General features: G+C 44.9%; 1 long non-coding RNA gene across 1 annotated transcript in view; it reads left to right on the top strand.

Moving 5' to 3' along the window:
- Positions 1–11,444, top strand: part of LOC142862570 (uncharacterized) — a 61,320-nt gene extending 49,876 nt beyond the window's left edge. Inside the window, exons 2-3 of the long non-coding RNA XR_012913646.1 lie at positions 8,492–8,555; positions 10,946–11,444. This is a non-coding gene — a long non-coding RNA (uncharacterized LOC142862570). The remainder of the gene's footprint in view (positions 1–8,491; positions 8,556–10,945) is intronic.
- Positions 11,445–12,080: the final 636 nt, after the last annotated feature.

Raw genomic sequence — 12,080 nt, 5'->3', positions numbered from 1 at the left:
ATATAAGCAGGGTTGAAGAGATTAAAATTTCTCTCAGGCCCAGCACACCTGTAATCCTAGCTCTCAGGGAGGCGGGGCAGGAGGATTGCTCGAGGTCAGGAGTTCAAACCAGCCCGAGCAAGAGCAAGACCCCATCTCTACTATAAATAGAAAGAAATTTACTGGCCAAGTAATGTATATACAAACAAAAATTAGCCGGGCATGTTGGCGCATGCCTGAAGTCCCAGTTACTCTGGAGGCTGAGACAGAAGGATCACTTGAGCCCAGGAGTTTGAGGTTGCTGTGAGCTAAGCTGACGCCAGAGCACTCTAGCCTGGGCACTAAAAGTTAGAAAATGTGTCAAAAAAAAAAAAAATTTAGAAAAAGGTACTTGCCAGAAAAAGCAGGGGGGGAGGGATAAAAATTTCTCTCTCTCTCTCTATATATATATATACACACACACACACACACACACACATATATCTGCTATAGACAGAATAAAAGAGATAAGCAGGGAAGAGAGATAAAAATTTCTCTCAGGCCCAGCACACCTGTAATCCTAGCTCTCTGAGAGGCCAAGACAGGATGATTGCTGGAGGACAAGAGTTCAAACGAGCTCGAGCAAGAGCAAGACCTTATCTCTACTATAAATAGAAAGAAATTGATTGGCCAAGTAATATATATAGAAAGAAAAATTAGCCAGTCATGGTGGCACATGCCTGTAGTCCCAGCTACTCGGGAGGCTGAGAAGGAAGGATCATTTGAGCCCAGGAGTTTGAGGTTGAAGTGAGCTAAGCTGACGTCATAGACTCTAGCCAGGGCACCAAAAGTGAGACTTTGTCTCAAAAAAAATTAAGAAAAAGGTACTTACCAGAAAAAGCAGGAAGGGAGAGATAAAAATTTCTCTCTCTCTCTCACTCTCTCTCTCACTCTCTCTCTCTCTCTCTCTCTCTATATATATATATATATATATATATATATATATATATATATATATATATGCTATTGACAGAATAAAAGAGATAAGCAGGGTAGGAGACATAAAAATTTCTCTCAGGCCGAACACACCTGTAATCCTAGCTCTCTGTGAGGCCGAGGCGGGAGGATTGCTCGAGGTCAGGAGTTCAAACCAGCCCCAACAGGACCCAATCTCTACTATAAATAGAAAGAAATTAATTGGCCAAGTAATATATAGAGAAAGAAAAATTAGCCGCACATGGTGGCACATGCCTGTAGTCCCAGCTACTTTGGAGGCTGAGGCAGGAGGATTGCTTGAGTCCAGGAGGTTGAGGTTGTTGTGAGCTAGGCTTATGCCAGGGTACTCACTCTATCCTGGGCAACAAAGTGAGACTCTGTCCCAAAAAAATAAAAATGTAATTAAATAAAAAGAAAAGCGAACACAACAATAAAAACTTTAAAAGTAGGGGAAAGCTTACGGAATAAATAAGGACACAAAGAAAGGAAATATCTGTGTATAGTCTTTGCAGTGTGTTTGTGTTTTAAGTGGTGGTGTTACAAAGGAGTGCAAAAGTTAAAAACTATGGATAGTTGCCCAAGCGTGGTAGGGCAGGCTTGGCGGGATGGCTGACCCCCGGTGGCATCATCAGGGTTAAGGTTATGTTTAGGGTTAGGGTTAGATGTTTAGGCTTTTAGGGTTAGGGTTAGATGTTTAGGGTTAGGGTTAGGCTTAGGGTTAGGGTTAGATGTTTTAGGTTAGGGTTAGGTTTAGGGTTAGGGTTAGATGTTTAGGGTAAGGGTTAGGTTTAGGGTTAGATGTTTAGGGTTAGGGTTAGATGTTTACGGTTAGGGTTAGGTTTAGGGTTAGGATTAGATGTTTAGGATTAGGTTTAGGGTTGGGGTTTGGGTTAGGGTTTGATGTTTAGGGTTAGATGTTTAGGTTTACGGTTAGGGTTAGGTTTAAGCTTGGGGTTTGGGTTAGGGTTTGATGTTTAGTGTTAGGGTTAGGTTTAGGGTTAGGGTTAGATGTTTAGGGTAAGTGTTAGGGTTAGGTTTAAGCTTGGGGTTGGGTTTGGGTTTAATGTTTAGGGTTAGGGTTAGGTTTTGGGTTAGGGTTAGGTTTAGGGTTAGGGTTAGATGTTTAAGGTTAGGGTTAGGTTTAGGGTTAGGGTTAGATGTTTAGGGTAAGGGTTAGGTTTAGGGTTAGATGTTTAGGGTTAGGGTTAGATGTTTAGGGGTAGGGTTAGGTTTAGGGGTAGGGTTAGGGTTAGATGTGTAGGCTTTTAGGGTTAGGGTTGGGGTTTGGGTTAGGGTTTGATGTTTATGGTTAGGGTTAGGGTTAGATGTTTAGGGTTATGTTTAGGGTTAGGTTTAGGCTTAGGGTTAGGGTTAGGGTCAAGCACAGACTTGGAAAAGTCCGCCCTGCCTAGAGAAAGGCAAACCGACACCTTTGGTGCATAGAGAGACCTCCTTCGGTGTGTTTATTGAGCCAGGCTGACGCCACAGCACTCTAGGCCGGGTAACACAGTGACACTCCATCTCTCAAGAAAAGACAGCAAAAAAGAAAGGAAGAAAGAGAGATAGAGAGAGATAGGGGAAAGCGGCAGGGCTCTCTCCTCCCATTCCATGCCCACTGTAGCCTGGGCTCCAAAACTGAGACCCTGTTTAAAAAAATAAAAAATAAAAAAATTAAGAAAAAGGGACTTGCCAGAAAAAGCAGGGAGGGAGAGAAAAAAATTTCTCTTTCTCTCTCTCTCTCTTTTGCTCTCTCTCTCTCTCTCTATATATATATATATAAATCTGTTCTCTGTCTCTCTGTCTCTGTCTCTGTCTCTCTCTCTCTCTCTCTCTATATATATATATATATCTGCTATAGACAGAATAAATAAGATAAGCAGGGAGGCAGAGATAAACATTTCTCTCAGGCCCAGCACACCTGTAATCCTAGCTCTCTGGGAGGCCAAGACAGGACGATTGCTGGAGGTCAAGAGTTCAAACGAGCTCGAGCAAGAGCAAGACCTTATCTCTCCTATAAATAGAAAGAAATTGATTGGCCAAGTAATATATATAGAAAGAAAAATTAGCCAGGCATGGTTGCACATGCCTGTAGTCCCAGCTACTCGGGAGGCTGAGAAGGAAGGATCATTTGAGCCCAGGAGTTTGAGGTTGAAGTGAGCTAAGCTGACGTCATAGACTCTAGCCAGGGCACCAAAAGTGAGACTTTGTCTCAAAAAAAATTAAGAAAAAGGTACTTACCAGAAAAAGCAGGAAGGGAGAGATAAAAATTTCTCTCTCTCTCTCACTCTCTCTCTCTCTCTCTCTCTCTCTCTCTCTATATATATATATATATATATATATATATATATATGCTATTGACAGAATAAAAGAGATAAGCAGGGTAGGAGACATAAAAATTTCTCTCAGGCCAAACACACCTGTAATCCTAGCTCTCTGTGAGGCCGAGGCGGGAGGATTGCTCGAGGTCAGGAGTTCAAACCAGCCCGAACAGGACCCAATCTCTACTATAAATAGAAAGAAATTAATTGGCCAAGTAATATATAGAGAAAGAAAAATTAGCCGGACATGGTGGCACATGCCTGTAGTCCCAGCTACTTTGGTGGCTGAGGCAGGAGGATTGCTTGAGTCCAAGAGGTTGAGGTTGTTGTGAGCTAGGCTTATGCCAGGGTACTCACTCTATCCTGGGCAACAAAGTGAGACTCTGTCCCAAAAAAATAAAAATGTAATTCAATAAAAAGAAAAGCGAACACAACAATAAAAACATTAAAAGTAGGGGAAAGCTTATGGAATAAATAAGGACACAAAGAAAGGAAACATCTGTGTACAGTCGTTGCAGTGTGTTTGTGTTTTAAGTGGTGGTGTTACAAAGGAGTCCAAAAGTTAAAAACTATGTATAGTTGCCCAAGCGTGGAAGGGCAGGCTTGGCGGGATGGCTGACCCCCGGTGGCATCATCAGGGTTAAGGTTATGTTTAGGGTTAGGTTTATGGTTAGGGTTAGATGTTTAGGCTTTTAGGGTTAGGGTTAGCTGTTTAGGGTTAGGGTTAGGCTTAGGGTTAGGGTTAGATGTTTAAGGTTAGGGTTAGGTTTAGGGTTAGGGTTAGATGTTTAGGGTAAGGGTTAGGTTTAGGGTTAGATGTTTAGGGTTAGGGTTAGATGTTTAGGGTTAGGGTTAGGTTTATGGGTAGGGTTAGGATTAGATGTTTAGGATTAGGTTTAGGGTTTGGGTTAGGGTTTGATGTTTAGGGTTGGGGTTAGGGTTAGATGTTTAGGTTTACGGTTAGGGTTAGGTTTAAGGTTGGGGTTTGATGTTTAGGATTAGGTTTAGGGTTATGGTTAAGGGTAGATGTTCAGGTTTACGGTTAGGATTAGGTTTAAGGTTGGGGTTTGGGTTAGGGTTTGGTGTTTAGGGTTAGGGTTTGATGTTTAGGGTTAGGGTTAGGTTTAGGGTTAGATGTTTAGGGTTATGTTTAGGGTTAGGTTTAGGCTTAGGGTTAGGGTTAGGGTCAAGCGCAGACTTGGAAAAGTCCGCCCTGCCTAGAGAAAGGCAAACGGACACCTGTGGTGCATAGAGAGACCTCCTTCGGTTTTTTTATGGAGCGAGGCTGACGCCACAGCACTCTAGGCCGGGTAACACAGTGACACTCCATCTCTCAAGAAAAGACAGCAAAAAAAGAAAGGAAGAAAGAGAGATAGAGAGAGATAGGGGAAAGCGGCAGGGCTCTCTCCTCCCATTCCATGCCCACTCTAGCCTGGGCTCCAAAACTGAGACTCTGTTTAAAAAAATAAATAAATAAAAAAATTAAGAAAAAGGGACTTGCCAGAAAAAGCAGGGAGGGAGAGATAAAAATTTCTCTTACTCTCTCTCTCTCTTTGGCTCTCTCTCTCTCTCTCTCTCTCTATATATATATATATATATATATATCTGCTATTGACAAAATAAAAGAGATAAGCAGGGTAGGAGACATAAAAATTTCTCTCAGTCCGAACACACCTGTAATCCTAGCTCTCTAGGAGGCCGAGGCAGGAGGATTGCTCGCGGTCAGGAGAAATTTATGGCCCAAGTAATATATGCCTGTGTCACAAAGCATCACGTGTACCCTATAAAGATTATGAGGGTTATCCTGGAACACTATGAGGCCGGGTGTGGGGCTTCACTCCTGTAGTCCTAGCGGGTTGGGAGACTGATGCACAGGGATCACCCAAGTTAAGGAGCTGGAGAAGATCGAGAGAGAGAGAGAGAGAGAGAGAGAGAGAGAGAGAGAGAGAGAGAGAGAGAAAGAAAGTAGGAAAGAGTGCTCATTGATCATAACCAGTTACAGATCCCTTTGTTCCTTCTCCACTCCCACTGCTCCACTTGACCATGCTAAAATAAAATCAAACATAATAAATTAATTAGAGAGAGAGAAAGGGAAGGAGGGAGGGAGGGAAGAAGCAGCATCAGTCAAGTATGGTGGCACATGACTGTAGTCCCAGCGACTCGTGAGGTTGAAGCAGGAGGATCGATGGAGCCCAGGTGTTTGAGGTTGCAGTGACCAAGGATGCAGTCTAACCTGTTCGATAGAGGGAGACAGACCCTGTCACTCACCTGAAATCTGTACAAATATTAGGTACCATAATAATAAAAAATTAAGGAAAACGAGTTGGGCGTGGTGGCCCATGCTTATAATCCTAGCACTCTGGGAGGCCCAGGCAGGTGGATTCTCAAGGTCAGGAGTTCAAAACCAGCCTGAGTAAGAAGAAGACCCTCTCTACTATAAATAGAAAGAAATTAATTGGCCAACTAAACATACAAACACACACACACACACACACACACACACACACACGCACACACACATAATAAGCCGGGCATGGTGGTGCATGTCAGTACTCCGACCTACTCGGGAGGCTGAGGCAGGAGGATTGCTTGAGTCCAGGATGTTGAGGTTGCCGTGAGCTAGGCTTATGCCAGGGCACTCACTGTATCCTGGGCAACAAAGTGAGACTCTGTCTCAAAAAAATAAAAATGTAATTAAATAAAAAGAAAAGCGAACACAACAATAAAAACTTTAAAAGTAGGGGAAAGCTTACGGAATAAATAAGGACACAAAGAAAGGAAATTTCTGTGTATCGTTGTTGCAATGTGTTTGTGTTTTAAGTCGTGGTGTTACAAAGGAGTTCAAAAGTTGAAAAATATGGGAAACTCTAGGAAGTGACAACACTGACAGTAAGCTAAGATTCAGGTATTATTGGAGAAAGACATTTCTGAACATAAATTGACGGTGGCCTAGGCGTCCAGGGCTTATAAAACCTACGGTAGTGGACGGTCACGTCCCAGGCCTTCACATTCACTGACCCCTGACTACTGACTCAGAGACTCACCCGGGGCCACCTCCCACCCTGCGAGCTCCATTCACGGTAAGTGCCCTCGACAGGCGTCCCACTCTGCAGACACCTATTATACCGCATTTCTTCAATTATTATAAGTAGCTGCACATTTCTTTGGACCGTAGGTGTACAATACACCTCCAGGCATAGTTAGAGGGTGGGAGCGGAGGGAAGTGGCCAATTTTCATTTATTAGTGGGTAACATGGAGGCAGTTTTCTCCCCGTCCTCCTCTTCCTCCTCCTCCTCCTTTTTCCCCTTCTCCCTTGTTTTGCTTCTTCCTTCCTTTTCCTGTATTCCTCTCTCAGTTTCCCCCTTCCATTGTCTTGATAGATTTGGATCCGATGTAGACATTTTCTAGGTTGGGTTTTCATCAGTCTGTGGGAGTAGATAAAAACTAAGCTGCCCACCATGACCCAAGGGAAGGGAAGTCTGTCTGCCATTTAGCGCTGTGCCTTTCTGATGTTTAGTGTTTTCGGGAAATTGTATCTGTCTGTCTGCTCTTCCACTAGAATATATCCCCTCAATGACTTCTGGGTGCCCACATCCCAGCTCTTTTGTGAGCCGTCCTCCATGATGGTGAGGATGCAGTGTGGGGACTCCCTGTGTTTGGTGCCTGACACTCGCTCATTTGGGGTTTTCATATCAGGATAGCAAGCAGCTCGCCTTTAAATAATCGGGCTGGGCCTGTGATCCCAGCGACTTGGGAGGCAGAGATGGGAGCATGGCTTGAGCCCAGGAGTTGGAGGTGAGCCTGGGTAACACCGTTAGACCCCATCTGTGCCAAAAAAATAAAAAAATAATAATGACTCGGTATGGTAGCATTTGCCTACAGTCCCAGCTACTCAACTTGTTATGAACTCCGTTATTTCTTTCCTGGGGAAACACCATTTTTGGAGTCTACGAACTCAAATAAAATCTTAAGCCACTCCCCGGCCCCCAACGCCTGGGGGCCAAATGGACCCCCATCCCCTCATTGGCACAGGGAACCCAGGAAAACCTTTAAACCTGAGCTGTGTGCTACAAGGACAGGGGAAGTCAGAAGCCCCTTCCAGATGGAGTCAGCTTTAATGACAATGAGATAGCAAATGGCTGAGGGACCTAAGGCCAGGCAAGACAAAGCTTAACCACTTGCTTCACTACAGAGCCCTGGAGTTTTGTGTCAATGTCCGGTAGCTGGCCAGGAAGTAGCAAAATCCTTATCTTCACTGAAAACATTCCAAGCCTTTAGGCAGAAGTTCATTTCTTTCATCCATTGCAAATGGAAGAATCTTTCAACCCAGCTGTAAACCTGTACACCGGGCCCCCTGGCCTCCCACTCCCCCCACTTCCAGCTGTCTTGCCTTTTCAGGTCACACTAATAGGTCCCTTGCACATATCCATCTGTGATTTCACATCATTCCCGTCTCCCTAAAATGTAGGAAGCTAAACTGGAACCCGCCCCACCACCATGGGACCCCTTGCGCAGGGCTTCTTGGGTGCAGCTCTCTGGGCCGTGGTCTCTGACATTGGGCTCAGAAGAAAACTCTTCAAATTATTTTGCAGTGTTTTGGGTTTCTCACGTTGTTGTATCTGTGGGAGGTTTCTCTTTTCTATGACATCTGATCCAGATCGATAGCTAGGTGTTCTTATTTTTGGACAGTGGTGGTGCTGGAGCTTATCTCTGTCCATCCCACATCGGTGTAAGCCACAGTGAATATGGTTTACACCTTCCGAGGGCTAGCGCTTATTGCCATATCATAACCGGGGCTCCTGGCAATTATTATTATTTTTTGAGCTGCTTGCACTTTCCACCTAGGTGTACGAGTACGCCCTTTAAATGAATGCTTGTATTGAGGACCCACGAAGTGGGTTTCTTTGTCATTCATCTGGTCCTCAATCCTCATTATTTATCATCTCCCCCACACACACACACACACACACAGACAGGTAGGTTCATCTCTGCAGAGAAGCTGCTAGAGATTGTTTATCCACCGAATGCTTTCTGTTGACAGTATCTAAAACAAGGAGTGCCACGCATTCTGTCTAAGATTAAAATTGCATCTATCAGGATGGTCAACAAAGTGAGACTCTGTCTAAAAAAAATTTCTCTCTCTCTCTCTCTCTATATATATATATTCATATATTCTGAGGATGTGAGTGTGATTCTGAGGACTTTATTTACTTTGTAGGCTACTGGATTCTGTGAAGATCAGTGAAGAAAGATCGCCCAAATGAAAATAAGCGGTATCTATGGTGAGCTTGGTTGCCGTGCGTGTGCACCTGTGTGTAAATAAATAGATAGACATTCATTTCTTGTCAAGAGTGTCAGTGTCACCCCTGCCTCCGCCATCACCACCGACGGCGCTTAACGGTTCCTGGCCGGATAGTTGCCCAAGCGTGGTAGGGCAGGCTTGGTGGGATGGCTCACCCCCGGTGGCATCATCAGGGTTAGGGTTATGTTTAGGGTTAGGGTTAGATGTTTAGGCTTCGGGTTAGGGTTAGATGTTTAGGGTTAGGGTTAGGCTTAGTTTTAGGGTTAGGGTTAGGCTTAGGGTTAGGGTTAGATGTTTAGGGTTAGGGTTAGGTTTAGGGTTAGGGTTAGATTTAGGGTTAGGGTTAGATTTTTAGGGTTAGGTTTCGGTTTAGGGTTAGGGTTAGATGTTTAGGGTTAGGGTTAGATGTTTAGGGTTAGGTTTAGGGTTGTGGTTTGGGTTAGGGTTTGATGTTTAGGGTTAGGTTTAGATGCTTGGGGTTTGGGTTAGGGTTTGATGTTTAGGGTTAGGGTAAGTGATAGGGTTAGATGTTTAGGGTTAGGGTTAGTTGTTTAGGGTTAGGGTTAAGTTTAAGGTTAGATGTTTAGGGTTAGGTTTAGGGTTCGGGTTTGGGTTAGGGTTTGATGTTTAGGGTTAGGGTAAGTGATAGGGTTAGATGTTTAGGGTTAGGGTTAGATGGTTAGATGGTTAGGGTTAGATGTTTAGGGTTAGGTTTAGGGTCTGGGTTAGGGTTTGATGGTTAGGGTTAGTGTTAGATGGTTAGGGTTAGGGTTAGATGGTTAGGTTTAGATGTTTAGTGTTAGGGTTAAATGTTTAGGGTTAGGATTAGGTTTAGGGTTAGGGTTAGGGTTGGGGTTTAGGGTTAGATGTTTAGGGTTAGAAAGCGGCAGGGCCCTCTCCTCCCATTCCATACCCATCGAGACAAGTGTGTGTGGGGGGTGTGGGGGAAACAATAAAAAAAGTTAAAAAAAAATGAATGCATGCATGTACTTTATGACAGGCAGCAGAGGAGGGCGCTTTTAAAAAGTACGTACATAAAAAGTGGAAAAATACATACGTACACACACACCCAAAAAATATAAAATAAGTACGTACATATAAGGTAAGTGAATTTATAAAATTATCAAAATACGTACACACATAAATAAATAAATAATAAAAAAAGGCACCCCCCCCAACCAGCCAGAGGAGGAGGGCGCCCCCTAGGGACAAGGAAATCACCAAATCCTATCTTTTCTTCTCTTCATATACTAAGTGTCAACTTGGCTTCTGGTCGACCCAGAGAGGGACCAGAGCCTTTGTCCGCATATACTAAGTGTCGTTCGTCATCTGGTCGACCCGGAGAGGGACCAGAGCCTTTGTCCGCATATACTAAGTGTCAGCTGTCATCTGGTCGACCCGGAGAGGGACCAGAGCCTTTGTCTGCATATACTAAGTGTCGTTCGTCATCTGGTCGACCCGGAGAGGGAACCGATGCTTTGTCTGCATAGACTAAGTGGCAGCTGTCGACCCGGGGGGACAGCGGGAAACCACACACCGTGGGACACAGACATCTGGTCCACCACGCGGACCGGGATCTCGGGCACGAGAGCGACACACACTCTACCCTCACGGGGGCCGGGGGACCCGCGCCCGCCCGGTCGACCTGGAACCCCGAGAGGAGAAGGGGACCAGCGGAGGCAGGCGACACTCCCTCGCCTGTCGGGAGCTGTCCCGAACACGGGAGAGTTAAGGTGCGGTGGCTGCTCGGAACACTGGGGTCCTCGAGACACAGCACCTGGCGCCTTAACTCATAGCTCTGACATTCTTGGCCTTTCTTCTAGCGCACACAGAGGGTGCTGGAGATAACAGCAGCAGTTACAGAAGGACACTGAAGTCATCCTGTGCACACAGCCCTCGTCGCTTAGAGCCCCCCCTAGGCCCTGCACACTCCTTTCTCGGAATTGTTAATTACGCTTGGGTGCTGCTCTTTTCCTTCAACTGTCTGAGTTGAGTATCTGTAGCTTTTTTGATATCAGAAAAAAGTTGTAGATTAGAAAACTGCTTAAGTTCGAGCCCCACATTGGGCGCCAAAAATAAATAAAAAAAAAAAAAGAAAAGAAAACTGCTTAAGCGAGGGAAAGGACTATCAAAGTGACGGAAGGTTAAAAGAGAGAAGAACTGGGGGGGGGGGATAAAGAAAAAAAAAAAGAGACAAGAACTGTTTTGTCTTCTGGTTTAATGAAGACACGCGCCACCTGTTGTTCCTTTGCATTCTGCTTCTCCTTTGTTCTTATCTGCAGAAACACAGCGACTGAAATAAACGAGGCGCGGCAGCCAGCAGGGACTCCGTCCTCCCGTCCTCATCTTTTTGTTGTCTCTTCATTTCAGGCGACGTCTGACCGGGGAAGAGAGAGACCCCCGCTCACGGGCACTCGCAACCCTTTCCACGGCCAGTCGCGTCGCCACCGGAAGCGCCCGCCCGGAACGGGGTCCCAGGGCCGGGCCAGAGCGCGTCCCGACCCCGCCGAGGGCTTCCGTACTCCCTTCTTTTTTGATTTACTGGTACATTTTTAAAAATAATGAATCTTCTGTACATTTCTGATTTCAAAAAACAAAAAAATAAAAAAATAAATAAATACAAAAATAAATCTGCCATAAAATGCATTATAGTTGGAGACTTGCACTTGTATGGATGCATTTATTACATTCAACATATTTAATTTTATGCCTTCTGATTCTAAGATGCAGAAAAAATAAATGAACATGATTTTATTCTATGTCAACATTTGGGCCTCTGAATGTATCTGTTATTTGAATTGTTTTTTGAGACAGAGTCTCGCTTTCTTGCCCAGGCTACAGTGAGTGCCGTGGCATCAGCCTAGCTCACACCAACCTCAAACTCCTGGGCTCAGGCGATCCTCCTGCCTCAGCCTCCCGAGTAGCTGGGACTACAGGCACGAGCCCCCATGCCTGGCTGACTTTTATATTATATATATATTAGGTGGCCAATTAATTTCTTTCTATTTTTATGGTAGAGACGAGGTCTCGCTCAGGCTGGTTTTGAACTCCTGACCTTGAGCAATCCGCCCGCCTCGGCCTCCCAGAGTGCTAGGATTAAAGGCGTGAGCAACCTCGCCCGGCCTGTTATTTGATTTTAAGTATATGAAAAGGAATGGTCAATTGGAAAAGTCACTCTAAACTGATTTTTTGTTTCCTAAAGGGCTCCTTTTTTTCTGGATGATCTGGTTTTATTACTAAAGTCACACGTATGTATTGTGGGGGCGCCTCGATGGCCCTTCGGCAGCCTCTCAGTGGCACGACAAGAAACGAATTTCCCCCCCTTCGTGTGAAGTAGGGTGAGGCCATTAGCGAACAGCACACATGTGTTTATGCTCTCACCTCCGGTCATCTCTTGGGTCGTGGAGAAAGGCAAAAGGGAGGTGGGATGCGCAGGGATCGCGCAGAATTCAAAGAAAATTAATCACTTCAAAGGTCAGCTTATGGCCAGCGCGTAATTAGTTTG

This window comes from Microcebus murinus, chromosome 20 (assembly GCF_040939455.1).
Source record: "Microcebus murinus isolate Inina chromosome 20, M.murinus_Inina_mat1.0, whole genome shotgun sequence".
NCBI lineage: Eukaryota > Metazoa > Chordata > Mammalia > Primates > Cheirogaleidae > Microcebus > Microcebus murinus.
The sequence above is the reverse complement of the archived record's forward strand: the minus strand, read 5'-3'. Positions and strand labels throughout refer to the sequence as shown.